Source organism: Malaclemys terrapin, chromosome 8 (genome assembly GCF_027887155.1).
Source record: "Malaclemys terrapin pileata isolate rMalTer1 chromosome 8, rMalTer1.hap1, whole genome shotgun sequence".
NCBI classification, from domain to species: Eukaryota; Metazoa; Chordata; order Testudines; family Emydidae; genus Malaclemys; species Malaclemys terrapin.
In genome coordinates, this window is record NC_071512.1 from 78,127,397 (window position 1) to 78,151,937 (window position 24,541).

Here is a 24,541-nt window from a genome sequence, read left to right on the forward strand (position 1 = left end):
AGGTTGATGGTGGGGTGGAAATTGTTGAAGTCCAGGTGGAATTCTTCAAGGGCCTCCTTTCCGTGGGTCCATATGATGAAGATGTCATCAATGTAGCTCAAGTAGAGGAGGGGCACTAGGGGACGAGAGCTGAGGAAGCGTTGTTCTAAGTCAGCCATAAAAATGTTGGCATACTGTGGGGCCATGCGGGTACCCATAGAAGAGGGACTGTCTCTTATGAGGTGCGTGTACAGTGCCTAGGGGCCCTGAGTGCAGCACCCCTAGTTCCAGCACCTATAGGCACATGTTGCGCACAACCACCCACTTCGAGTAGGGACACGTGTGTGCGTTCCACTGACACCTCACGCAAACAGGGGCGCCTTTCGCTTGCTGCCTCGGGGAGGCTGGGGCTCTACGATGTGCTGAAGCGGGAAAGTTAAACGCATGCGCGTTTTTTCACCGAAGGAGGGGAGAGAGCAGTGTGTGTTGCTGTGGGGGGAAGTTGCGCGGTGACGTCATGACGCTGAGCGCGGGACGTAACCGCGGTGTGACGCACACCCTGGCGAGCCCGTGAGTTTCCCGTTATGGATTTTTTTTTCCGGCGCTGACAGTGGGGGACGGGAAGGTGGTTCTCTGCGGGAGGCGGCGCGCGGGAAAAGGGCGGAACGCGCGGTCGCGGGCAGGGGGGGGACACCCGAGGGGGGGCGAGCCGGCTGCCCTAGCGGCTCGGGGGCGTCCCCTCCATCCTGCCGCATCAGGGAACATGGCCGCCGCCGTCGCCGAGCTGGTGCGGCAAAGGGACTCGGCCCCGGCCGCCCTCGCAGGGTAGGTGGTGGGGAGGGGAGGCGAAGCGGGGGAGGCGGCGCTGCGGCCGGGCTCAGCGGGCTTCCCCGGAGCCCCGCGCGGGCAAGCGGCGGCTTCCCCGCTGCCCTGGCCCGGCCGGACACAAAGGGCTGCGCTGAGGAGGGTTTTGTTCGGTCACATGAAGCAGCACAGCCAGTGAGCGAGGAGCTGGGAGGGGGAGCGGGGCCGCCGCCATTGCCAGGCGCTGAGGAGCTGGGGGAGCCCGGCGTCGCCTCAGGGGCGCGGGATTGCCGGCCGGGCGGCAGAGCCGAGAGGAAGCTGGGGCGCGGGGAGGAGAGGTAAAGCCCCGATACAGCGGTGCCAGGGCCCCCGCCGGCTGTGCTGCTGCCCGCTGGGGCGCCCAGAGGGAGACTGGGATAGGAGGATGCAGAAGCTGCAGGGCAGCCGGGGTCACCCCGGTGATGTCTGGCAGGCCCGATGTCCCTGGGTGTGGAAATGAGCGTGGTGGGTTCTGCCAACTATGGTGCCACCTCTAGGCACAGCAGTGTAGTGGGGCTTGCCACACACGGTGGCAGAATGTGGCGTCCCCACCTGGGTGTGGTGCTAAGTCTGTTCCAACATTTGTCCCGTTTGCATGACGCCGGGAGGTCAGCAAAACGTATGTCATTGTTACTGAAGCTGGCAAGTCTGTGGCCTATTGTGGAGTCTGAGACGCCTGTGCTATGAATATGGTGGCATCATCACTGTCTTCTGGGCACATGCTTCACAATATGCAGATGACTTACAATAGCTAAGAAAAAGTTAGTAGTTCAGGTGTTAAAATTGTATCTGTGGGCTCAGATTCTTTTTGAAGTTGAAGCCCCTTTGCCATTGTGCCACTTGTTCAAAATCCCAAAATAAGTTTTCCTTCTTTCAATGCCTTATATGTATTTTAGGCCTGTTGAAAAGGCATGCATTGTGGCTCTGTGGGCTGTAAGCTGATAAGACATGCCATTAATAAAAATGTGCCCAAATAGGTTCCCATTGGCGTTGCACAAAAATAACACTTTAAGCAAAATCTCACTTGCAATATTGAAAAGTGATATTCTGATTTTCTAGCAGTTAATTTAATTATGAAGGCTGTGTCATGGAATTTAGTAGTTAGAAGCATATTAGAAACCATATGCACCCAACCAAGGCAACCATTTTATCTTGAGTAGCTTAATGAGGACCTAAACCACGAGAGCAACTCTTGAATAGTTCATAGATTATAGGACTGGAAGGGACCTCGAGAGGTCATCGAGTCCAGTCCCCTGCCCGCATGGCAGGACCAAATACTGTCTAGACCATCCCTGATAGACAGTTGTGTTTCTCAAACTCCATGATGGGATTATAGCTGTATGTAGCTTTATATCAGGAATTCTTCATAATATTTTTTCCATTAAAAGTAGGTTCTAAATTACTTGTTTGGTTCAAGATGTGAAATAATTTTAAACAGAAGAATCTTACTACACTAAGATGAGTAAGATGCTTCAAGACTTCCACAATTTAATTTAACCCTTCTGCATAAAATTCTTCACTACCAGGATTACATGATGCAGCTGATTTTGAAGACTGCAGGAGTGGAGTGATTAGACAGAGAAAATAAATCTTGAAAAGCTGCTAATGGATCACTTAGATGCAGAGAGAATGCAGCAATTCCCTTACTGGAGAAGAGTTTAAGCAGAGTGCATGGAGGAGCAGTGCAGTGTGACAATCCTATTACACTGACTTATAATCAGAGCTGTTGTTGCAAACCTGTCAATAAGATAGCAAAGTGATGTGGTATAGAAATATTCATGAATTATAACCAGAATTTGCAGTCAGCTTCAGAATATTAATTTATGTATTACTTCCACAGCCATCCCAGTAAAGCTTTTAAAACTGGATGTTTGTTTCTTGCGTCAAAAAGTGACATTCTGTTTCTCAAATAAACATGTATGAGAGAAGGGATGCAAAAATAAATTGGTCACTAATCTCACTAAATTTTTTTTTGTGTAATGGAAATAACTAAAGGAAAGCCAGAATACTGTGTCTGTATACTCCTTGTATGACTTTCATACATTTTAATATAAAAACTCTGTGTTTCAGTGCTTTTCCTCTGATTTCAGTGCAACACCTTCCCCCTCCTACTTTCTGAATTTTCTCCAGAATATGCAATATCTATAAATCTTTAGATTCTGTAGTGCTAGATGCTAGCTACAAAACCATACAAAGTACTTATAAAGTTTTTGAGTTAGAAATGTTTTCTTGCAGTGTTATCTTGAAATCTGTCTCTGCTGTTTCCATTTAGCTGACCTGGGTAGTCAGAAGAGAAGATGATGAGGACTTTGAGCATCCTACATGTCTTCTCTAGCAATGTAACACTTGACTGGAACATGTGTCAGAGTGCTAGCGTCAGCAGTTGAATAAACAGTATAATGAACAATGGTAGTAATATTTTCCATTTTGAAATAACTGCATTCTGAATTTATTTATGGATATTTCTTGAATTTAAGGGATGACTGCATTTTATCATCAAGAAGATTTGTGCGTATAGCTGTATGTATAAACTGAACGTACTAATGCACATGCATTTTTGCTTCAAGTTCCTCAAAATCACCCCTAGAAAACACACACTTTGGAAAAAATGCTAAGTGATGGACAGTATTAATTATACAGTTACTGACCTGTAGGTTTTTAATTTTGAGCACTGACAGGTTTACTTATAGACTTGAAAAGCTGTTTGAGTTTAAAATTGTGGGGGGGAAGTATCCTTGGAGGAGTGCCTTTTCCCCATTTAAAAAAAAATAAAATAAGGTGGGATGCGGAGAGAGAAAAAGCATCCTTTTTCATGCGCTTCTTTGCCCGAACATGCTGTTCCCCTTAAAATTCAAAACTTCTGAATGTTTGCTGTTCCATTTGTGTGTGTACTACTTACATCAGTACTTTCACACTTGTATTATTCAGAGGCCATAGAAATATGCATCCTGTCTTTGCTGTGCACTGCCATATTAAGTATAGTTTCCTTCACTTCTTTAAAATTCCATGAATTAGACCATAGATACAGCAATACTTTCGGTGCAGGATTCAGTTAGGTTCTGAGATGACAGCTGCCTGCCAGTAGCGGACTTAAAATTAGTTTTCATGGACTACAGCCCACTTCTTCAGATGCATCCGAAGAAGTGGGCTGTAGTCCACGAAAGCTTATGCTCTAATAAATTTGTTAGTCTCTAAGGTGCCACAAGTACTCCTGTTCTTTTTGCGGATACAGACTAACATGGCTGCTACTCTGAAATTTAAAATTAGTGGGGCCCTATGCACAGCTTCATTTTCGGGAGCTCCCCCTTGGGACCCAGCCAAGAAAAGGAACATTCTTGTGTCCCCCCCCCCTTTTTTTTCATTCTTTTTTTCTTCCTCCTCCTATATTATAAGTAATGGGAAGTAAATTAAAATAAAGTGAGGTACCTTGATTGGGGTGGGGTTTGAGGTGCAGGAGGGGATGCAGGGGGCAGGCTCTGGGAGGAAGTTTGGGTGCTGGGGGTGGGTTCTGGGCTGGGGCAGTGGTTTGGGGTATGGGAAGAGGGGGAAGGAGTGTGGGCTCTGGGAGGGAGTTTGGGTGCTGGGTGCAGGCTCAGGGCTGGGGCAGGGGTTTAGGGTGTGGGAGGGGGGCAGCGCTTACCTAGGGTGGCATGGACCCCAAAGTGACCAGCACACACACACCCCTCTGGCAGCAGCTCCTAGGCGGGGGAGGCAAGGGGGTCTCTGTGTGGTGCTGCCCACAGGCGCCACCCCCACAGCTCCCGTTGGCCACAGTTCCTGGACAATGGGAGCTGTGTGTGGAGAGAGACACCACCACCACCCCCCCCGGGGCCACAGGGACATTCCGGCTACTTCCGGGAGCAAAATGGCGTGGAGGGAGGGAGGGAGGCGGAGCGGACAGAGAGCCTGTCCTTAGCCGTGCTGCTAGCACTTCTCTGCACGCCCCTTGGGGGGAGGGGGCAGTGGATCACCGTGCACTGCCCGGGGAGGGGGCAGCGTGGAGCTGCCTCCCTCCTCCCGAGCAAGGGCACGCAGAGTTGTGCCAGCAGCCGGCTGCTTCTGGGAGTGGCATGGGGCCACCGGCCACAGCATGCAGGCAGCCTGCCTGGGACTCGGGCTGGTTGTCAGATATTTGTCCTGCATTTTGGGGGCCCCCCCATTACTGGGGGCCCTGTGCCACTGCATGGTTTGTTTCATGGTAAATGTGCTCCTGCTGCCTGCCAAGAAAAGGCACTGATCAGTGACTTTGGATAGACTTTAATATAAGATTTCCAGATCGTTGACATGAGTATGTATTCTTTAGAAAGAGTAATGTTCCTTGTTACTCCGTTTGTAACAGTCATCCTAGATCTGGGTATGAGTTGTGTTTTGCTCAGAATTGGACAATACTCAAATTTAAATAGTTGGTCTTTGAATAAGAGAAATCCACTTATATTTTGATTCCTTGATTTGTATTATTTGAAGTGTAGTAGTTAAATGAGTAGTTGTGTGCGCTTTGCCTGTTTAGCAGTATACAGTAGCTATTGTGATGAATAAGCACAGTTTATTATTGCTACTTAGGTTCAAGGGGGAAGAAACTGGCTTAACAGTGAGTATGCATTTTTGTTTTCATCTACCCCCAATGTTAACTAGTTTATTTAATGTTTCTAGTGAACTGGATAATATTTAAAACTCCCTTTCAAACTAGCATAAGCATGATGCTAATATTTATGGAATGGGAGTTAGTACTGTAGAAATGACTAAATTCACCAGCTCCATCTGTAAATAATTAGAATTAGAATTCTAAGAATTATTTATACTTTTTGATTTTGAGCAGTTTTAGCAGTTACTCATGTGTAATTGACCAGATGAATGATGATACAATGTTTAGTCTTTCAGCATTTCTTGAAATTCATAGGAGGACAAGGCAATGTTAATATTAGGATTAAATCAGTATGAAGTTCAGATTGGTTGGAAAACTGTTCCCAGAGAGTAGTTATTAGTGGTTCACAGTCATGCTGGAAGGGCATAATGAGTGGGGTCCTGCAGGGATCTGGGTCCGGTTCTGTTCAGTATCTTCATCAGTGATTTAGATAATGGCATAGAGAAGTTTGCAGATGATACCAAGCTGGGAGGGGTTGTCAGTGCTTTGAAGGATAGGATTATAATTCAAAATGATCTGGACAAACTGGAGAAATGGTCTGAAGTAAATAAGATGAAATTCAATAAGGACAAATGCAAAGTACTCCACTTAGGAAGGAACAAGCAGTTGCACACATACAAAATGGGAAATGATTCCCTTGGAAGGAGTACCGTGGAATGGGATCTGGGGATCATCGTGGATCACAAGCTAAATATGAGTCAACAGTGTAACACTGTTGCAAAAAAAAAAAAAAAAAAAAAAAAAAAAGAGAACATCATTCTGGGATGTACTAGCAGGTGTGTTATAAGCAGGACACAAGAAGTAATTCTTCCACTCTACTCCGCGCTGATTAGGCCTCAACTAGAGTATTGTATCCAGTTCTGGGCGCCACATTTCAGGAAAGATGTGGATAAATTGGAGAAAGTCCAAAGAAGAGCAACAAAAAGGATTAAAGGTCTAGAAAACATGATCTATGAAGGAAGATTGAAAAAAATTGGGTTTGTTTAGTCTGGAAAAGAGGAGATTGAGAAGGGACATAACAGTTTTCAAGTATATAAAATGTTGTCACAAGAAGGAGGGAGAAAAATTGTTTGTCATAACCTCTGAGGATAGGACAAGAAGCAATGGGCTTAAATTGCAGCAAGGGAGGTTTAGGTTGGACATTAGGAAAAACTTCCTAACTGTCAGGGTGGTTAAGCACTGGAATAAATTGCTTATGGAATCTCCATCATTGGAGATTTTTAAGAGCAGGTTAGGCAAACACCTGTCAGGGGTGGCCTAGATAATACCTAGTCCTGCCATGAGTGCAGGGGACTGGACTAGATCCCTTCCAGTTCTATGATTGCTAGAACTTCTAGTATAGTGTCAGTGTATGGGTGACTACTTCCAAGGGTGCCTAAAATAACTAACTAGTGACATGTCTATGACGTAAATGTTTAAATTTTTTAAAAATGGAATTGCAATTCTTTAAATGTAGTCTTGCCGTTCAAATTTGCAATTTCCCTTACTCAGTTTTAATAAGGGAAGTAAAATGATGCAAATTGACTTTATAAACAAATATATATTGTCAAATTATTTTGAGGGACACTTATTTTTATAATGACAGGTTTCAGAGTAGCAGCCGTGTTAGTCTATATCTGCAAAAATAACAGCAGTACTTTTGGCACCTTAGAGACTAACAAATTTATTTGAGCATAAGCTTTCGTGGGCTACAGCCCACTTCATCGGATGCATGTAGTGGAAAATGCAGTAGGAAGATATATATATACACAGAGAACATGAAACAATGGGTGTTACCATACACACTATAAGGAGAGTGATCAGTTAAGGTGAGCTTTTATCAGCAGGAGAGAAAAAGAACTGTTTGTAGTGGTAATGAAAATGACCCATTTCCAGCAATTGACAAGGAGATATGAAGAACTGTAGGGGGGGGGAAATAAACATGGGGAAATAGTTTTACTTTGTGTAATGGCCCATACACTCCCAGTCTTTATTCAAGCCTAATTTAATGGTGTCCAATTTGCCAATTAATTCCAATTCAGCAGTCTCTCGTTAGTCTGTTTTTGAAGTTTTTTTGTTGTAATATTGCCACTTTTAGATCTGTAATCGAGTGGCCAGGGAGATTGAAGTGTTCTCCAACTGGTTTTTGAATGTTATAATTCTTGATGTCTGATTTGTGTCCTCCATTTATTCTTTTACGTAGAAACTGTCCGATTTGGCCAATGTACATGGCAGAGGGGCATTGCTGGCACATGATGGCATATATCACATTGGTAGATGTGCAGGTGAATGAGCCTCTGATAGTGTGGCTGATGTGATTAGGTCCTATGATTGTATCCCCTGAATAGATATGTGGACAGAGTTGGCAATGGGCTTTGTTGCAAGGATAGGTTCCTGGGTTAGTGTTTTTGTTGTGTGGTGTGTGGTTGCTGGTGAGTATTTGCTTCAGGTTTGGGGGGGCTGTCTGTAAGCAAGGACTGGTCTGTCTCCCAAGATCTGTGAAAGTGATGGATCATCCTTCAGATAGGTTGTAGATCCTTGATGATGCGCTGGAGAGGTTTTAGTTGGGGGCTGAAGGTGATGGCTAATGGCGTTCTGTTGTTTTCTTTGTTGGGCCTGTCCTGTAGTAGGTGAATGGGCCATTACACAAAGTAAAACTATTTCCCCATGTTTATTCCCCCACCCCCCCTACAGTTCCTCATATCTCCTTGTCAGTTGCTGGAAATGGGCCATTTTCATTACCACTACAAACAGTTCTTTTTCCTCTCCTGCTGATAAAAGCTCACCTTAACTGATCACTCTCCTTATAGTGTGTATGGTAACACCCATTGTTTCATGTTCTCTGTGTATAAATATATCTTCCTACTGCATTTTCCACTACATGCATCTGATGAAGTGGGCTGTAGCCCACAAAAGGTTATGCTCAAATAAATTTGTTAGTCTCTAAGGTGCCACAAGTACTGTTATTTTTATAAATAATTTCAGTTACCACTATTTAGTTCATTTATATGAAGCCACGATTGGATAATGTTATGGGACTTCCAAATGCAAAAGAAATCAAACAAATAAGATATTAATCAGAAAGCCTTGTGGGAGGAGGAGTTAGAATTGCTGCTCTTCAGCTGTTTTACAGTCATTGATGACAGAAGACAGGATTATCCCAGTTTTTCTGTAGGGGCACTCATTTTGTGGATCAGTAATTGGCAAGTCTACATGGTAATACCTCACTTTACAGACCTATGGCTCACTGAACACAGGGCAAAACGAGGTGTAAATTCTGTAGCTTTCATTGGATGTGTTGGTGTTTCTTAAGTAATGTCCTGTACATGTGGATTATTAAACTTCTATATGTTAAAAATGGAAGAAAAATTAGGTATTCCTTAACAAAGCCAAACTGTATAACATTAAAATGATTAATTTTGTGGTAAACTGAAAAGATGATCCTTATGTTGTCTGGTGAAAAGTTTAGCTACTTTTTGTTGTCCAGCTCCTGGGAAAGGAGGATGCTGAGATTTTTATCTAGGAGCTGTCCAAAGCACACTGCGTTCCTACCCAACAACTTGAGGTAGCATGAAGGCTGGGCTGACCCTCTTTGGGGCTCCATCTTTTGTGTTCGCTTCTGAATAGAGGGTGTCTGTTAAATTTTAAGTTCTGTCTGCTGTAGCTGTTGGAAGGAAATGGTCACTGACCAGTCTTGTTAATTGTACTTTGTGGCAATGGACAGCAGATTTGGAGTTCTGTGCAGACTCAAAAATGAATTGGTGAACATTCATTTCATATTTGAAAGTTTCTTTGCAAACCTTAAGGGTTAGAAACTTCTTAAAGTGAAATCTTAAAGCTGCAAGAGAGATGGCTTGACTCATGTTCACTAGCAAAAGCTTTCTACTTACCAGTTGCATGTAGTTAACCTTATTCAAACTTTTCAGGACAGTGCCTCACTTGTTAGAATTCACTGTTTTTATGCTTTGTATACTTTTAGGGGAATTTTACCAAAAATTGTATGTCCAATGTTACCACTGGCATGAGTGGAACCCTTGTATAGACACGGTTCCTACGGCTGGACCTCTTTATACCGCCATATCAATGAAACTTTGTCCTAATGTTACTAAGACCAGTTCTGGGCATAGTGGGAAATTTTTAGAAAATTTTCCTAATGTAGACCAGGTTTGTGTCCTCACACAAAAATGCTTCTAGTATTGTATAAACATTGCCAGTACTGGTCTGAGTGCAAAAGCAAAAAAAAAAGAAACGGGGGGGAGGGATCATGTCCCCCTCTGTGCTTATGCACTGCACCCTGGTGCACTGAATCTGTGTATGGCAGCAATGGTTATTGCAGTTTATTTCTTCTCAGTTCTATCCCACATTTGTGTGTGTACTTTGTCCTCCTGCATTTAGCAACTCCTGGTTCCCTTACTCTTGTTTAATTAGGTTGGCCTCAATCAAGGCACTAAGTTGATCTTTGCTGTACTTGGTTAGAGCTTTGAAAAATTGAGGAACCCAATAGGACAGATTTAGTACACTTTATAAGAACATTGCACTGAAGCTGACAAATTCTAAACTTGTTTTGAAAACTTTGTCCTGTCTTCTGTGAAATGAAAAACAAATAACCAGATAGACTGCATTTTTATAAAGAGCAGTCGGCAAGAGATTGATATTGTACTGTGACAACTTTCCTGAAGCAGAAAAAAGAAAGAAGGCATTGGTGAATTACCCAGGTTAGTTATAAAGAATGGATGGGTTGAAGATGGAGAATCATAGGAATATAGGGCCTGAAGGAACCCGATGAGGTCATCTCTAGACCACTCCCCTACACTGAGGCAGAATTAAGTATACTTAGACCATCCCTGAAAGGTGTTCATCTAACCTGTTCTTAGAAACCTCAAATGACAGGGATTCCACAACCTCCCTAGATAACTTCTTGTAGTTCTTAACTATTCTTATAGTTAGGAAAAACTTGTTGATATCTAATCTGAATCTTCTTGCTGCAAACTAAGCCAATTACTTCTTGTCCTAACCTTGGTGGACCTAGAGAAGAGTTGATCACTGTCCTCTTTATAATAACTGTTTATGTATTTGAAAGACTGTTATGTTCCTTCTTGAGTGTTCTCTAAAAATGCCCAGTCTTTCAACGTTTCTTCATAGTCATTTTTTCTAAACCTCTTACCAGTTTTGTTGCTCTCCTCTGGACTCTCCAAGTTGTTCACATCCTTCCTAAAGTGTGGTGCCCAAAAATAAGACACAGTACTGCAGCTGAGGCATCACCAGCGCTGACCAGAGCAGAACAATTATTTCCCATGTCTTACATCTGGCATTCCTGTTAATACATTCCAGAATAAATTTGCCTTTTTTGTCACAGCATCTCAGTGTTGAGTCATTCAACTTGTGATCCACTATAACCTGGATCCTTTTCTGCAGTACTGCTTCCCAGCCAGTTTACTTAACATTTTATATTTGTGCATTGGAATTTTCCTTTGTAAGTGCAATACTTTTCACTTGTCTTTATTACTATAATTTCAGAGCTAACACGGCTACCCCTCTGTTACTATAATTTCAGAACAATTCTCCAATTTATCAAGATTCTAAATTCTAATCCCATCTTCCAGAGTGCTTGCAACCCCTTCCAGCTAAGTGTCATCTGAAAATTTTATAATCATACTCTCCATTCCATCATCCACGTCATTAATGAAAATATTGAATTGGTACCAGATCTAAGACAGAAGAACCCTTAAGAAACCCCACTTGATATACCCTCCCAGTTTGACAGTGAAAACTACTCAATACAATCTTTCAGCGAGTTATGCACCCGCTTTACAGAGCTTCATCTAGACCATATTCCATACAAATAGATATAACAGCAGTTGGGGATATTTTGTATATTTAAAAATTAAACATAAGAACTAACAGTGTCAAAGTAGCAAGACAGTTGGTGATAGTTCCATGTTTTTCTGTATATAATCAAATAAGACCGTGCCAATCAGCATTCTGACAGTTTTGACTGTGTAGTATCCTTTTGACAACTTTTGTCTGTCTGTCTTTTTTTTTTTTTTTTTTTTAAATTTGTTAGATTGTAAATGCTTTGGGACAGGATTGTCTTCCTATATGTCTGTACAAAGCCTAGGATGTATTGGACACTAAAGCAGTGTAAATACTGGGGGGTAGGATTGGCAGATTTCTCAGGGAACTGCCTTAGCAGTAGTTCCTATGAGCCAGATCCCAGCAGGAGAAAAGAAGTAATATTTATTGTAATTTGGATGTCAACCAACCTAAGTGAAGTTAGCCACCCCCCTACATAAGGGCCTTACATTTAAACTTTCTAGGAGGTAATATTTACCTGTTGGTTTTCCTTCGATTGGTAAATTCGCTGTGGGTTCCACTGCTACAGAGATGGCACAGGCAACTTGGAGAAACTTGCTGGGCTAGAGAGAACCATTCCTTCTGGACTATATCCTGGACAAGTGCCAACATGTGAATCCTAGGAAGAAAATGCAGTGAAAGAAATAGTGTTCAGCTATAAAATAAAAATTTGCCTTTCTTAGCACAGCCACTCAGCTATAGTTGTATGGAAGGTTATCACTACTTTCCACCATTGCACCCGTAGCAATGTGCATCAACATGCACGCCCAGATCTGCACGAGGAACAGAATCAGTAATGGAAACAGAACTTGGAAGACACCATCTGAGCTCTAGTAGAATTAAAGTGTCACAATATTTACAAAAATACCATACAGGTACTTCAGTACATTCATAGATTTTAAGGCCAGAAGGGACCATTACAATCATATAATCTGGCTTCCTGTATAACATAGGTTACCAAATTTCACCTAGTGATTTCTGCTTAAAGCCCAAATCTTTGGTTTATTTATTTTTGTTAGATCTGTCATCTGGGTATAGTATCAAGAAGAGGTTTGCAGTCCAAATCCTGCATGGTCAGTCTCTGGAGCTTGAGTAATGGGCCTGGAGGGAACCTTATTCAGCCCTCTGCAGTCAGGAGGGGCCCTGCAGCGTGGGGCCCTGCAGCGTGCTTTCTTTGTTGGCAGTGATCAAATTTAATTGGCCCCTAATGGACTAATAACCTACAAGTCAAAAGAGGTTATTATCTCAACCTGATCCTCCAAGAAGGAAAGTGGCTGCATAGTGTTGATTCTTTTTAGATCTAACTGATGTTGGGGAGATTGAGAAGGCTGATTCCACGTGTGTGCTGCCTTAGCTCTGCCCTAGAATCAGGAGGTTTTAAATGTTTGCGGGTCCTGGGGGAAGTAGCATTGGAAGTTACCAATGAATCTTCCTTGAGATTAAGCCACAGTGAACTAATATGCTTTAATTTATGCGTATTAACTTCACATTGTTAGTTAATTTGTCTTAACTCTTGAATATAGGGAGGGATAGCTCAGCAGTTTGAGCATTGGCCTGCTAAACCCAGGGTTGTGAGTTCAATCCTTGAGGGGGCCACTTAGGGATCTGGGGCAAAAATCAGTACTTGGTCCTGCCTAGTGAAGGCCGGGGGCTGGACTCGATGACCTTTTGGGGTCCCTTCCAGTTCTATGAGATAGGTATATCTCCATAAAAACTGAAATGATTATTCTAGGTATAGTCTAATGTGTTCATTTCTTTCATAGTAGAAAGAAACTAGAGAGAATTTGGACAAGTGCAACAAAGTTGACCAAGAGATTAGAAGGATTGATGTGTGAGGAAGTATTAAGACACTGTATAGCTCAACTGAAGAATTGATAAACTGTTTAAACACTGTTTCAGATAAATTGGTTTTGATGTGGTTTAGTTGGTAAGTTCAGCTGTTAAAACCTTGTTTTAAAAATAGTTCTGGGCTCTAAGATGTTTTTTAACGTTGGATGGCCAAACTGTTGGAAAGTTGACCTAGTGGAACATTATTTATACGTTGTACATTAACTTGGTTTTACCCAGTGCAGATAGACCTGGAAGAATTTTAAAAGTAGTCTGTCAGTGTTGTGGGCACCTCAAGTTGAGCTTTTTCAAAATGACGGTGATGGAACGAGGTTGTAGGCTAATCTAGGAGGGGGAAAAATAGCTTTGAGAGGAGCTGTTTCAAAAAAATTTCCTTGTTGCCGCAGACCAGACTGTGTTTGAAAATTTGAGCAAACTTTTGTTTATGTTGCAGGTCTTTCCTTCTTCCTATTTGTTTTTTAGTATTGTTCCAGGTCAGATTTTCAGAGTTTCTTCTTACAACAAATTCAAGGAACCAGCAAATTAAACTGAAACAACATATGCTCATATCTTCGTGTCTTTCAATTCATGCAGCTTCATTAGCCTTAATTCTTAGTCTTAAAGTAGATTGTGTCATCCAAGGAATCTACTGAAGAAAAATGCTTGATGTTAAGGAACAGTTTAATTGGGAGGGTATTGAGAATTCAAAGTGGTGCTCTGAAGCACAAGCATTTGTCAGTGACATTCTTTGCTCAAATTTAGCTTCACTTGAATGTCATCTGGGGACAGCACTACTAATACAAAGATACTTACCTCTCTTCTTTTTCTCTCTAGAGTCTTGTCCTTTATCCTCTGACACAGATACAAAGCCTGGTGGTAAACTTAAAGATGCACACCTGGGAGCAGTACTAACTAATAGAGTTGAAAAAGACACTTTGATGTCGGCTTCTTTTCTAAATATTGTCAATCTTCAAGAAATTTTCAGGTGGCATACTAATTCCCTGGCTGTACCTTTGTTTATAATAATCTAAATCAGAAAAAGATTGAAAGAAGCTGGCCTGTCCTCCCAATGTCACTTTTTTGACTTATTCAAGGAGATTTGGTTTCAGTTGGTTTTATGAATTTAGTGAAGAAGCTAGACTTATCAAGTCTCTAAACATTCCTTAAGCTTTTCTGTATTCTTCCTTCACCAAACTTATAGATAGCAACTGCAGGATCTCATTGGCTCTGCAGAAGGTTTGAAGTTAAATAAATGGGAAATGTAAAAGTATTCAGACCTGTTTCTGGTTTCAGATTGACAAAGTAACCCGCTTTAAGATACATTCCAGATACTCTTAGAATTTTTTTTTGGAGTCTTTACATCCCTGAAGTGTTTAAATAGGAAGAATTAATTTGCTGAAGCATTCTCTGAGCATTCTGTATGATACTTCTGGGCCCTACCCAGAAACTAATATGGAGTGTTATGTTTATCCTTGAAAATCCTAACTTGTAGTGCTATACCACTAACAAACTAACAGTCAAACTTAGGGCTTTTTTAGTCAATTTTTAAACCTCAGTGGTCAAAAGCCTCACTGACAAAGTGAGTGTTGCCCATTCTCTTAATCTGAGTGCTCATTTTGGTTTGTTTCAAGAGGATTCTTGGTTCTGGGCCATTTGGCACAGGTTACATAAGCTATATACTGGTAGGCCAAGGTACTCTCCACCAGACAGTGGAATATTTTCTACCTAAATAATTCTTCATCTGGAATCACTTTCCCTCCAGTTAAAAACCTGGCATTGGGGTCTGTATTCTGAAGTTAATTGGTTTATTCTGGGAACAGCTAAAATAAAGTGCAAAATGTATGATTTTCCCCATCTGTTCTGGATTTTTGTCAATCTTAGCTAAAGCAAATTTGAAACATTCTTCTAGCAGAGTTCTTTTGGTGTGTGTTGCTATCTCCCTTAATCCAATAGGTGACAAGTTTCTCTTTGCTTATCCACTTACTCTTCTCTCCCCCCCCCCCCCCCCATTGCCTTCTGGTAATATACCTTAGCCAGAAATATGTGGAAGTTTGTCTCTTGTCTATCCTATCTCAATGATGTTTTTCTTTGAAACATCCTGTGTAAATTTCACATCATGGGATATTATCATGTATAAATTGGAAGAGGGATATCAATTTCCTCACCAAAACCTAGCTAATATATAAATATCTGTAACTTGGAAAAAATGCAAGCTATATACACGGGGAAGGAAAAATTATCAGAAACCAATACTTGATAGTGGGGAGAAACCTGGGAAGCAGAAATTCTGAAAGAGACCTATGGTAATGGAAAGCAAGTTGGACAGCATGAGCTGGCAGCAAAGAAAAAGCCAGTGCAATTTTTAGCTGCATATGAAAGGGAATCATGGAGCAGAGAGGTAAGTTACTCTGTGAAACTCGCACAATCATACCTGGAATATTATGTTAATTTGACATCCAGAACTAAACATAATATTGGCAAGGTTGAGAGAGTTAATTTGTTGTTCATCTATTATCATGTGACTGGCGGGATTAATTTGAATAAAAATTAAAAGAGCTAAATATGTATTGCTTGTTTAAGTGATGACTTAGCGAAAGGGGATGTGACGGGTACAGTGCCTACAAATACTTGAAAGGTGTAAACACTAAAGAGGGAGGAGAATTATTTAGGCTGCGATCTTCCAATGAACTCTCCCCAGAAAGACCTCTGCCCTATGGGGAGCACCACTGAAGTCAAAGAGACTCTGTCTGGGCAGAGGGATCTGCCTCTGTGAAGCTCACTGCAGGAGTGAGAAACTTTCACTATTATCTGCTTGCATTTGGAAAGGAAGATGTCTATCTGTATCTGTGCGAGTTTTTTCATGAAGTTGATGGATTTCCACTCCATACGGCTAAATGCAGTGCCTTGCATAATGACAGGTTTCAGAGTAGCAGCCGTGTTAATCTGTATCCGCAAAAAGAACAGGAGTACTTGTGGCACCTTAGAGACTAACAAATTTATTAGAGCATAAGCTTTCGTGGACTACAGCCCCCTTCTTCGGATGCTTTCGTGGACTACAGCCCACTTCTTCGGATGCATCCGAAGAAGTGGGCTGTAGTCCACGAAAGCTTATGCTCTAATAAATTTGTTAGTCTCTAAGGTGCCACAAGTACTCCTGTTCTTTTTGCGGATACAGACTAACACGGCTGCTACTCTGAAACCTTTCACTATTATGTAATTGTGTGCAATATAACTATGAATTAGGAGGAAATTAAGAAAATGAGAAAATCTACCTGATGGTGAAATGTATAGGCAATTGAATAAATTTCCAAAGGAAGTGTTAGAAGCTTCCTTTCTTCAGCACTTCTAAAACTATTTTGGACAAAACACTAGAAAATGTATTATATAACACAATCCTGTATTTCAAAGGAGATGGACAAAATGATCTAGTGCAGGCCTGCACAATAACACAATCCTGTATTTACAAGGAGATGGACAAAATGATCTAGTGCAGGCCTGCACAACATGCGGCCCGGGGGCCGCATGTGGCCCACGTGGGCTCACTGTGCGGCCCACGGGGGTTGAGCAGATGGGCTCATTGTGCGGCCCGCGGGGGGGGGGGGGGGTGAGTAGGCAAGCGGCAGGTTAGGGAGGGGGGCTGAGTAGGCGAGCGGGCGGGCAGTGGCGGGGAATGAGTAGGCGAGCTGGGTGGGTGGAGGGCTGAGGAGGCGAGTAGGCAGGCAGTGGCAGGGGGGCAGGTGAACCTGCGAGTTGGAGGGGTGGGGCGCCGAGGAGGCAAGAGAGCAGGCTGTGGCGGGGGGTGAGTAGGCGAGCCGGGTGAGGGGAGCTGAGGAGGCGAGGGGTGAGTCGGTGGCTGACCTGTTCTACTGATCTGGTCTGGCTCCCATCCCCTCTCCCAGGGCCGGCACCAGCAAAACAAGCAGGTGCTTGGGGCGGCACATTTCTAGGGGCGGCATTCTGGCGCCGGCCATCATAGGTGCCGACTCCGTTGCATGGGGAAAAAGTGCCCTCGCTGCCCCAGCTCGCCTCTGCTCTGCCTCCGCCTGCTCCCCTGAGCGTGCTGCTGCCGCTTCGCTTCTCCCCCCTCCCTCCCAGGCTTGCCACGTGTGAAACCGCTATTTCGTGCAGCAAGGCTGGGAGGGTGGAGAAGCTGAGTGGTGGGCGCTCAGGGGAGGCGGTGGTGGTGGAGCGGAGGTGAGCTGGAGCGGAGAGTGGTTCCTCTACCCCCCCCCCATTACTTCCTGCGCCCCACCCCACCCTAGCTCACCTCTGCTCTGCCTGCTCCCCTCAACACGCTGCTGCTCTGCTTCTCCCTCCTCCCTCGCCTGAGAGGGAGGGGGGAGAAGCAGAGCGGCGGCACACCCAGGGGAGCAGGCAGAGCGGAGGTGATCTAGGGTGGGAGGTCACAGGGGACTCGCAGGAAGCAATGGGGGGGGGGAGAAATGCGGCATGCCGGGGTAGGAGGTGGTGCTGGGTATTTGGGGAAGGGGTGGAGTTGGGGTGGGGCCGGGGGCAGAAGGGCATGAAAAAGAAAGGGGAGGCGGCCAAAAAATTTTTTGCTTGGGGCGGCAAAAATCCTAGAGCCGGCCCTGTCCTCTCCAAGGGTTGCAGCTGTCTGGAGGTGCCTGCCTTCCTCATTCACACCTCATTCATTCACAGGGCAATTGATTACAAAGTGGGGGGAAGATCTTATTCTACTTCTAGCAAAAAGACATTTTTCTTTTACCTTAATTATACTACCTTAGGGGCCTGCTTTAACATATTACCGAGGTTCAATACTGCTGTTTCAGTGGGGCGGCGCTGAGGAAGGAGGGTTTGTTTCCGTGGGGCACGTGGCGCGCTGTGGGGGGGATGTGTTTCAGCGGCGCTGGGGGGTTGTTTCCATGGGGCGGGTGGCACTGGGGTGTGTGTGTTGTGTTTCGGGGGGGCTGGGTGGTGCTGGGGGGGGCGTTGGCGACGCTCGGGGGGGTTTCAGCCCTCAGCTGTTTTCTTTGGAGTAATGTGGCCCTTGCTGCTTTACAAGTTGTGCAGTGTAAGGGTTCCCAAATGTTTACAGAAGGTCCACATTTTAATAGAACAGTTGTCTCATGGATAATCTATTTACAATCCCACATAGTGAGTACAGCAATGACTTATATAGAAAAGTAGTAGTCGGAAAGTTTTAAATATATCTTTAGTTTATCTTGATGCAAGTTAATGGAGAACAAAAGGATCCAGGATTTTATGACCATCACTTCTCTGTGACTCTATGGTCTCTTGCATGTCTAAATTCTATAATACTTCATCCTGTTTGTTATTCCTTGTTAATGACTAGATCAGAAGCTTGAATCTGAGTTCTTGTCTTTATTTGACATTTCTTTTTAGACTTTGAGACAATATAATCATGTAGTTCTTGTTTACATGGGAAAGTTGCACTGGTTTAACAAAAATTGTTTTTTAAACCAATATACAGTAGTTAAACTAGTACAAATCTTGTTCAGATGCTATTGTACTAGTTTATGTGCAGATTTTGTACAAGTATAATTATTTTGGTTAGGGTTTAATTTTATACCAGTAACAACCCCGAGTGTGGATGCAGTTATACTGATACAAAGATGCCTTATATTGGGATAACTTATTCCCTTTCCCATATGGAAATAAGCTATAACAGTGAAGCTGATCCTTTTGATTTAGTGTTCTGCAACTTTTTTTTTTTTTTTTTTTAAACCTTTGCTGGGAACTAACATCTTTATTTCAAAAGTGACCTGCAAAAGGGGAAGAAATGGGCTCGTACCTTTTTTACAACTTTGTGATATATAAAGAAGTCATGAATGTATTTTTATTCAATATTAACCTCAGGTTTAGAAACTGACACACCTGGGGGACTTGTGAAATAATATTTCAAGAAACAGTGGTGAAAGTTGAGCAGCTGAGAGGAGAGGAAGGGATTTTGACTTGTTTAATAACTCAACACCTGTTTCACCTCAGTGACTAACCTTTTGGATAAAAGATGTCTGTTTAAACATTTAACACTTGCACCCTTTCAGTTAAGATGATAGAACTCTCAACATATTCTGACCATCTCCTCATGTAAAACTAGGGAAGACTAGATATAATTTATAAAGAAGCAGAATTTATACAAGTCCAATTAAAAAAAATTCTTTTTGCAGGCTATCTTTAAAACTGTTGATAGACAGTGATTGAATCCTAGAGATCTTTGCTCTCTATATTTGGACAAAACAGTTGTAATAATATACTTTTCTCAGTCAAGAATTATCTAATAGTTGATTCTTGAAATTACGCATTATCTTTTGGAATTCTAGAACATTATTTACAGTAACAAGCTTTGTAACTACTTTGTAGATGTAGTAAAACTAAATTTGTACTGGTTTTTGCAGGAGTAATTTCTGTAAAGGAAATGAGTGAAAATTGAAGTCTTGTCTAGAGGGGGACACTCAGGAAAGTTAATCTAAATTGACTGAAGGTGTGAATTAGAGTAATCTTTCTTGTATTTAAATTTGTTAGGACACATTTTTCTATTCAATTTGTAAAATTTGTAGAATTTTAAAATAAATTAATTTTTAAACCAACATTTTCACATGCACAGCTAATACACTTTAAAAATCCTTAAAAGACAAGATGGTGAGAAACTGACAATAGACTTCGTCTTTCTAAATCACCATATTGAGAAGTCAAGTCTGCATGAGTTAGATATGGAGTCTTAGGCTATGTCTACACTACAGCCTATGTTGGCAAAACTTAATGTTGTCAGGGGTGTGAATATTCCACATCCATGAGCGACGACATACATTACATCAGTATAAGCGCTTATGTGAGCTTCTCCCATTGACAGCTTATACTGCTAGCGGAGATGGGTTTTTTTATGCCGATGGGAGAGCTCTCTCCTGTCAACATAGAGCGTCTTCACCAGATATGCTGCAGTGGCACAGTTGTACTGGTACAGCTGTACCGCTGCAGTGTGTACATGTATAGACATGGCTGTAGTTGCAGTTTTTAATTTCCTGCCCCTTATTTACAAATTTTCCTTAAAAGGTAAAATGAGAGACAAAGATTACATGCATTTTTATAATTAAAACACATTTACCTTGCTGAAGATGCCATTATGTTCTCTTAAGTGAATGGTTACTTAAGCCTTCCTATTTCTTCTCCAGCCTCTGTCTATTGTGTCCTTTGTAGTAGTGTACATATATAATGGATTACTAAACTGCAATAGCTTCAATCTCTGTCGTTTGCAATCTACTATGCCCAGTTCTATGGGCAGTACTTTGGATTGGTGTGGATGTATTTTATCTAATAATCACTTCTTACTATAGTGGTGCTATGATGCACATATATAAATTGGTGGCTAAAAATCTTTCCTAATAGAAACAAGTGCAATAAACATTTAATTAAACATCCTTAGTAGCTTTCTTTTCCCTGCCTTTGCTGTCTTTCAGGTACTCTGATGTTCGGGGAACAGTAGTGCAGTTATATAAGGACCTAAATAGGTGGAAAGATAATACAGTTTACATTATAGTAGTACTCAATTCTGTTTATGGTGTAGCAATGCCTTTGACTTGAAATTTCAGCTCTGTCTAGTTCACATTTTCAATAGGCTTTTTTTTTTTACTCTATTTTTGTAGGCCACAGATTTAAGATAACCATCATACTGCTCTAATTCTCTTGCAATTTTGACTGGTATGATGCAAATTAGTCCACAAAATGTAGTAAGTTAGACTTTTATTGACCCAAATAATTTTTACATATGAAATACAGATATGCAATATGTGATTAGGAAATAATATTAAGAATGTACATTAGGTTTAAGAAGGTAATGTAGAAGAAGAGATCTGAGTATACGTAGCTAGAGAGACCATGTATTAAAGCAATTGCCACCTTTGGGTTTAAACAGAGATTGCAGCAAGAAGTGTTGGAATTGGCACAGTATTAGAACTGAAAAGAAAATGGCCACTAGAAATCATTGCTGCTACAGCAACAACATGGCTTGACTCCTAATGTACTGTTTTCATATATAATTTCAAATGTTTTGTAAGGCCTGCCTTTCAGGAAAAGAGATGCTTAATGGGAATGTATGTTCCCATATAGTTATTTATAAACTTTGATTTTTTTGTCAGTAGAATTTTATTTTATAATCACATTTCTGTAAGTGGATTGCTCTTTCAGAGTTTGAATTCTTAGAATCTTTTAATAATATTTGTTCTAAATATAATTTTAGTAAATCAATCATTCATTCTTTGTAGAAAAGCATTTATTTCTAGTTCCACATTGTAAAATGACAGATGAAAACAACATCCCAAAAGAAAAGTCTTTTCTCTTCAGTAATATTGAAAAAAATTCAGTATCCTTCCAGAATGTATTTGGTACCTAGAATATAATCCCACTTTTCAAAGAATGAGCCTTCAGTGGGTTTTAGTCTAACACAGCCTTCATTGTTGATATTAAAATAATCTAAAAATGTCTAGTGGATTTTTTTTTTAGCCAGATCCTGCAACTGAAACATGAAAGATGATACCTGACTGTATCTTATTGCATAGTTGGGACAGAATGGATTGAAATGTATAGGGTAAGCACCTGGTGAAAGTATTGTTCCTGATGAAGAAATAACTGTTTTAAGATCTCAGACAATTATAAGTAAAATGCATTTTCCCTTTTCTGGTGGGGGTAGTTTATATTTTTAAAGTTGAACTGTGAAGCCTGCAAGTCAGGAAATGGAAAAGTTAAGCTTGAATATATAAGCTTGACTTATGCACTTTTGTTTTTAAAAAACAAAGCATGAAATGCAATTTTTCAAACAAAAACTTCTTCACTGGAACACTGGGAAAGAGTGCATGAGAAAAAGCTACTGTCCCTTTAAGTGGCTGTCTGTAGCCTACTACCTGCAGCCTGGGGATAATCAACAAGTCTCTTCCCTGCCCTAGCAGCTCAGTTATATAAACCAGGAAGCAGAACAAAAGTGAGGGGAGTGGAAGCCACAAGGGCAGCAGTTTGTAGGTACCAGCCTGTCTCTTGGATAGTATTCTTTTTCTCATGCACTGTTTCACAAACATTCAAGCACTTCTTAATTAAGAAAGTTTTATTTTCAGATTTTAAATATCTAAGAGAAGTTCTTGCAATGTTATTTTTTTGTAATGGGAAAAATGTCTCTTCCTCAAAAATGGCTGAACTATTCCTGCTAAAACCTTCAGAAATATTCACCATGGGGCAGAGGTCAAGCCTAAAACTTCTCAGCCTATAATAGGGTTACCATATTTCAACAATCAAAAAAGGGGACACGGGGTGCCGCCCTAGCCCTGCCCCAGCCCCGCCCCCTCCCACTTCCCGCCCCCCTCAGAATCCCCCTTCCCCCGCCACCCTACCCCAGGACCCCACCCGCTATCTAAGTCTCCCTGCTCCCTGTCCCCTGACTGCCCCAATCGCTCTCTACACCCCCTTCTCCCGACAGCCCCCCCAGAACCCTCAACCAATCTAACCCCCCCGTTCCCTGTCTCCTGCCTGCCCACAACCGTTCTCTACACCCCCTTCTCCTGACAGCCCCCCCCAGAACCCCCAACCAATCTACCCCCCCCGTTCCCTGTCCCTTACCTGCCCCAACCGCTCTCTACACCCCCTTCTCCTGACAGCCCTCCCAGAACCCCCAACCAATCTACCCCCTCTTCCCTGTCCCTTACCTGCCCCAACCGCTCTCTACACCCCCTTCTCCTGACAGCCCTCCCAGAACCCCCAACCAATCTACCCCCTCTTCCCTGTCCCTTACCTGCCTCAACCGCTCTCTACACCCCCTTCTCCTGACAGCCCCCCCAGAACCCTCGACCAATCTAACCCCCCCGTTCCCTGTCCCTTACCTGCCCCAACTGCTCTCTACACCCCCTTCTCCTCACAGCTCCCCAAGAACCCCCGACCAATCTAACCCCCCCGTTCCCTGTCCCTTACCTGCCCCAACCGCTCTCTACACCCCCTTCTCCTGACAGTCCCCCCAAAACCCCCGACCAATCTAACCCCTCTGTTCCCTGTCCCTTGCCTGCCCCAACTGTTCTCTACACCCCCTTCTCCTCACAGCCCCCCCCCGAACCACCGACCAATCTAACCCCCCCCCATGCCCTGTCCCTTGCCTGCCCCCCCCCCCACCAGGCCGAGGGAGAGCTGCGAGCTCCACGTGCAGCCAAACAAATAAGGCGCTGCTCTGCGGGGGAGGAGGGGGAAGGGGAGGGACTCTGGCTGCTAGAGGCCCCAGTGGCTGCGAGCGGCTTTCAATCAGGCCCAGCCGTCCAATCAGCCGTGCTGCACTCTGCATGAGGGGAAGGGGGAAATCCCGGACATTTCTACCTTATTAGAAATCCCCCCCGGACGGCCATTTAAAGCTAAAAAAGCCGGACATGTCCGGGGAAAGCCGGACGGATGGTAACCCTAGCCTATAAGGAGTTTGAAGACACGAGCAACTGAAAATGGTGGTTTGGAATGGAAACACTTAGGGTACCCTAATAATAGCTCTTGCTATGGGACAAAGTCCAAGAAATAAAATAGGATCTCTATAGCCCAAGTCTTCCTCTGTGTTGAGTTTGTATGTTCATGCAGCTTTGTAAATGTGAGATGGTGGACAGCTGTAGTTTGTGCATACTGGAGATTATAGAGCTTTGACTTGGTGATACTATAGAAAAAGGAATTTTCTATAATTCAAACAGGAGAGAAAATTTCGGCAGGTGACATATCGCCAGTATCATATACTGTGAATGTGTTGGAGAGATTTTGCTGACATATAGACCTAAAAGAAGTTTAGGGTGAAGGATGATGCCAAGCTTATGTATAGTGGAAGCAACTTGTGGATCGGAGTGAAATGGGGAGAGAGACTTGCATTATGTTTGAGTTAGCTTTCCTTGTTCAAGAGAAGCTGTTAGCTTTGAGATATATAGATGAAGGAAATTGAGACAGCTAGTTTACTTGATCAAGATAACTAAGGTGGAAGGTGGTGCTGAAAGATGTACAATGGAGTATCAGTGTGATATCTCTAAATTGTAACTTAAGATGGCAGGAGTGAAGGTAGATGTAAAGAATTGAATTGCATTGCTTCTTGTATCTTTGACGCAATCCTACTACATGGTAGTTCTTATTGTAAGAGACACCAGACGCTGACATAGCGAGAGGTGGCAAACACATTTTTATTTAATAAGTAGTGTGTTAAGTCTGTGGAGTATTACCACCAATCATTGCAATTTTCCTTTTGCAGAGTAAGTAAACTTTCAAGTAACAAATACACATATGTAATCTGTTAAGCGTTTGAGGCAATAAAATGTTTTCAAAACTTTGCCATTTTCATATGTACACATACAGTTCAGTCATCTACTTGTTCATTGCTTTGACTGAATACTGCCCAAACAGTTTTTTAAAAGAATAGTATTTGAATTCTCTTCTCTTTCCTCCCCC

General features: G+C 42.6%; 1 protein-coding gene across 2 annotated transcripts in view; it reads left to right on the plus strand.

Moving 5' to 3' along the window:
* Window positions 1-514: 514 nt before the first annotated feature.
* Window positions 515-24,541, plus strand: part of ZNF644 (zinc finger protein 644) — an 81,364-nt gene continuing 57,337 nt past the window's right edge. Inside the window, exon 1 of one of the 2 annotated variants that reach the window (XM_054037290.1) lies at window positions 515-549. The gene's annotated coding sequence lies outside the window, so the exon portion shown is untranslated. Of the gene's footprint in view, window positions 550-875; window positions 1,122-24,541 lie in introns of those variants that run through there. The other variant, XM_054037291.1, reaches the window with a different exon arrangement.